Here is a 5518-nt window from a genome sequence, read left to right as displayed (position 1 = left end):
GGGCAGAATAAGGAAGATCCAGAAAGGCACACGAGTAGAATATAGGCAATATAGCACGCGTTAGTGCCGATAAAGCGTCGAGACGTAAGAAAGGCCTTAGGCGTCAAAGACAATGGACACACGCAACATAACACGGACCCAGATGACCTGACGCAAAGGCAAGCGGGAACTTTCCCCTTAGGGATCTGATATTGCAAACGCAAGATGAGCCACAGGAAAGGAAGACCTGTGATGATGGCACGTGATGATGAAATGTAGCTCGCAAAAAGAAGTTAGTGTCAAAGCAGTTAGGAAGACCCTCCGGACGCTCGGCCGGCCGACGGAAGGACGCGGACTGCCTGATGACCGTGGCGATGGCTCCGGACCCGAAGGCGAGCCCCTCGGGGAAAACGGCCGTGACTATGCCTAGTCGAGGAAAGCTGACGACGCAAAGTCCACGAGAACGTGTAGATGGGTCGGAACTGCCCTGCCCGGCAAAGGCTCTCGTGAGGCTGAGGACAAACCCTCTCTCTTTAATTTCAAAGAGCCCGTCCCACTACAGACCTCTCAGCTAAGCTGACGTGAAACTGCCCCCTGTGATAGTAAAGGCTTTTCCCCTTCTCCCGAGCGCCGCCCCGACACTTAGCTTTTGGAAGACGAGCGGACAAAATCCATCCTCGGTCGGACGTGCGGGTTGAGATGTTCTCGATGTGTGTGCTTCGGTGCTGCCGCTTCCCAGCTGTGGCTACGAGCCTGCTCAGGGTACCTAAGATACAACAGAAAATGTGACTATTGCCCTCAAAAACAGTAATCCCTGGAACTCCTCCGCACCGTGGCCCCAGCTCACCTCAAAACTTGATTTGACTCAGGAGGCATCCCAGAAGACACCTGCAAAAAGAAAATGTACACGCTTAGCGTGCTGCTGCATAACGCTCCCCTATGACTCACCCTGCCTAAACACCGACTCACCTGCCCTCCTCTGTTCCTTGGTCATGCTTAGGGCAGCGACAGCACCTGCAAGGAAACAAAGCAAAAAAGCATGCTGAGATACTGGGAAAACACAACCTCCCTACTGTGACAAGTATGCCACACCGATACCTTAGGCTTGCACCCGCCTCGCATGAGCACCCTCGGCCGGGATAGATCACAAGTGGACCACCTAAAAGAATAAAAAGAAAGAAAAAAAACAAGAGGAGACAGTTAGAGCTGCACCAGAAACTGAGACCTCAGCAATAAAACTGCGGGTGTACGCTACGCAATGCGCACCTTGCCCGCTGGCCTGGACTGCAGCTCTCTGCACTGACTTCCTAAAAGGAAAGGCAAAAGAGCTGTGACAGCCAGAATTTATGCTTCCTCTACAGAGGAAAACAGTGACTGACCTGCTTGGGGGAATCCCCTCACCCTAGATGTGGGGCTCTGCCCTGGATTTGATCCTTCTGCATCTGAAAGACAGTTAGGAGAAAAGTCAAAGGGCTGCAGGATAACTTAGAGGCTCCAGACATGTCATGTCCATTTACAAATCCCATCTAGAGGCCAACTAGACCCCACATTACAAATTACAAGCCCCCGAGACGCCTCCAATTGCACCCGGCTACCGGGCAGGGCGGAGCAGCTCCGGCACAAATGTGTGCAGACACCCGTGACACAGGACAGACAGGACAGGACAAACAAAGGGCACAACACACAGACAAAAATCTCTTGGTAAGGAAAATGGCTGCAAGGACTGAGAGAATGCAAAAGGAGATGACTGAGTTCAAACTGACGGTCAGCTGATGAGGCTCAGAGAACCCTGGAGGAAGAAGATGCTAACTGAAGGATTTATTCCAAGAACAGCAAAGACCGATGCCTAGGAACCCTGTGGTCAGAATCCTCTGCCTGCCCTCACATTCTTACAAGTCCTAATCCACCATAATGGATCCAGGTGGGGCGTAGCTGTCCGGACAGCTCAGAACAAGACCTGACAAGACATCTGACTGGATGCTTCCAAAGAGAGAACTTTTGACCAGGGAGCTCAGACAGGTATCAGAATCACATGCGTGGCCTGGGTGCCAGGACACGGAATGCAGAGATCACAGATGCTAACAAGGATGCCAGGGTTTCTGACAGGCCCCCCTAAGGTAAAAGACATTGCATACACAAACACATAATGCACAACAGACAAAGGACACGAGACACACCGGGACTGCTCTGCCCTGCGCACCGCAGCACTGGGATCAACAGTGAGACGTGGCTTTTATGGGGCCTAAGGGGCCACTTCATGAACACCCCCCACCTCCAAACTGGACTCAAAAACACCTCCCAGTAATTCCCAAACCAGCACCGTGCCTTCATCCCCTCTGTGGGTCACAGCCCTCTACTTATCTCTCAGACATCTGGGAATGCCAGTCCGTCTCAGGTGCAGAGAAAGGCCACCTCGTCAGCTGGGAAGCTGCTGATGGCACCGGGCCGGTGTCTCTCAGACAGCTACATTAAAGAGAAACAAACATCAATGCCTGACCTTGGCACCGCATTGGCCAAAACCCCACCACTCTGCTACTCACCGCGCTCCTAAGAAGGCCCGGCATCTCCTAACCCTGACCCTCTGCCACATCTGGAATCCATCTGCACCTGAAAGAAAGTTAGAACATATGTCAAACACCACCAGGATAACTCAAAAGCTGCAAACACCTTATGTCAATCTAGGAAGAGCATCTAGAGCTCAAGTACATCCCACATTACAAATTTCAACTCCCCATGGTTTGTCCTATTGCAGCAGGCCAGGCAGCAGGGCAAAAGAGCTCCGGGACAAATACGTGCAGATACCCGTGACACGGAACGTGACCAACAGGGGGACGTGAAACACGACACATCATGCTTGCGGTGAGGGCCTCGAGGGAAGAGGGCAAAAGGGACCCCAAAGACACAGCAGGTAACAGGCACACCTGACAACACCAGACAGACCGGAGCTGTTCTGCACTGCCCGCCTAAAAGCTGCCATCAAAAGTAGAGTCTCTCCCTTCACTTGTCCTAACATGCCCTTGGACAAGATTGCTTCTGCCTCCGCTATTTGTTAAAGCTGGACCAAAAACTCCCAATCTGCTACACTCCCATCTCCAGACCGAGGCCCCCGACTTATCTTTTGGATGATGAGTGATGGCAATCCACGTTGGTCCTGAAATGAGTCTGCCTCCGAGGGCCCCTGATAGCCTGTTAGCCTCTTGGTCAGCTACAATAAAGAAAACCAAAACAAAGGTATGAGTCCAAAATTATGGGGGACATATCCCAGCCAGTCAGGTACTTGCCCTTTCCTGACTGTGCCTGGCTCCCTCAGGCTCCAGCTTCATCCTGATTCCAAGGCTGTGGCCTTCATTAGGGGTGGCACCTGGGTAAGAAAAAGGCAAAGTTAAATGGCATTGCTGTGAGTGCAGTGGATGACCTTGTGTGCTGCGAGACATGGGAATGCCTCTGCTAGGCTTCTGAACAGCCTTGTGTGGGGGGGCCCCCAAATAAACACCCTTTCGCACCCTGCTATCTGCAAAACCCCTCCCAAGACCTCCTAAGTCGATACCTGATCACCCACCCTCTCCTAGTCACAATCCTCAACTCACCTGAAGCCTCAATCTCAAACATCATCCTTGACACTAGGCAGATCCCTCTTGCGACATGATCAATCCGCTGAAATATTGTTTTTCTTGAGAGCTGAGCAATAAGAACCACTTCTCTCCGCTGCTCACCTTGGCTGCTGGTATCCAGATTGACTTCCTAAAAAGAAAGACAAAGAACAGTGCTGTAACACAGTCACCATACACACTTCTGCTGCAGAGACAAATGGGGCCTCACCTGCTCGGGGCAATCCGCCCACCCGGGATGGGGCCCTCGGGCACAGATTTAATCCATCTCAATCTGAAAAAAAACGTAGGACAAGAGTCAAACTATTGCAGGATAACTGAGGAGCTCCAGATATCCTGTGTCCATCTACAAATCCCACCTAGAGTCCAACTACACCCCACATTACACATTCCAAGTCCCCAGGATTTCTACTATTGCACCAGGCTATGCAGCAGGGCAGAGCAGCTCCGGCACAAATGTGTGCTGACACCCGTGACACAGGACAGGCAGGACAGGACACACAACGGGGACACAACAGGAACAGAAATCTCTTGGCAAGGAAAATGGCTGCAAGGACTGAGAGAATGCAAAAGGAGATGACTGAGTTCAAACTGACGGTCAGCTGATGAGGCTCAGAGAACCCTGGGGGAAGAAGATTCTAACTGAAGGATTTATTCCAAGAACAGCAAAGATCGATGCCTAGGAATCCTGTGGTCAGAATCCTCTGCCTGCCCTCACATTCTTACAAGCCCTAATCCACCAAAATGGATCCAGGTGGGACATAGCTGTCCCTACAGCTCCGAACAAGACCTGACAAGACACCTGACTGGATGCTTCCAAAGAGAGAAGAGAGTCTGATGCCTGTCTGAGCTCCCCAGTCAAAAGTTCTGTGGCCGGGCTGCCAGGCCAGGGAATGCAGTGATCACAGATGCTAACAAGGATGCCAGGGTTTCTGACAGGCCCCCCTAAGGTAAAAGACATGGCATACACAAACAACACATAATGCACAACAGACAAAGGACACGAGACACACCGGGACTGCTCTGCCCTGCCTCAGCGCTGTGATCAAAGTGAGACGTGGCTATTATGGGGCCTAAGGGGCCACTTCATGAACACCCCCCACCTCCAAATCGGACTCAAATACCCCTCCCAGTAATTCCCAAACCAGCACCGTGCCTTCATCCCCTCTGTGGGTCACAGCCCGCTACTTATCTCTCAGACATCTGGGAATGCCGGTCTGTGTCAGGAGCATAGAAAGGCCACCTCGTCAGCTGGGAAGCTCCTGCTGGCACCGGGCTGGTGTCTCTCAGACAGCTAGATTAAAGAGAACCAAACATCAGTGCCTGACCTTGGCACCGCATCGGCCAAAACCCCACCACTCTGCTACTCACCGTGCTCCTAAGAAGGCCCGGCACCTCCTAACCCTGACCCTCTGCCACACCTGCAATGCATCTGCACCTGAAAGAAAGTTAGAACATATGTCAAACACCACCAGGATAACTCAAAAGCTGCAAACACCTTATGTCAATCTAGGAAGAGCATCTAGAGCTCAAGTACATCCCACATTACAAATTTCAACTCCCCATGGTTTGTCCTATTGCAGCAGGCCAGGCAGCAGGGCAAAAGAGCTCCGGGACAAATACGTGCAGACACCCGTGACACGGAACGTGACCAACAGGGGGACGTGAAACACGACACATCATGCTTGCGGTGAAGGCCTCGAGCGGAGAAGGCAAAAGGGACCCCAAAGACACAGCAGGTAACAGGCACACGGGACAACACCAGCCAGACCGGAGCTGTTCTGCACTGCCCGCCAAAAAGATGCCATCAAAAGTAGAGTCTCTCCCTTCACTTGTCCTAACATGCCCTTGGACGAGATTGCTTTTCCCTCCACTATTTGTTAAATCTGGCCCAAAAACTCCCAATCTGCTACACTCCCATCTCCAGGCCA

Source organism: Melospiza melodia, chromosome 13 (genome assembly GCF_035770615.1).
Source record: "Melospiza melodia melodia isolate bMelMel2 chromosome 13, bMelMel2.pri, whole genome shotgun sequence".
NCBI classification, from domain to species: Eukaryota; Metazoa; Chordata; class Aves; order Passeriformes; family Passerellidae; genus Melospiza; species Melospiza melodia.
The sequence above is the reverse complement of the archived record's forward strand: the minus strand, read 5'-3'. Positions refer to the sequence as shown.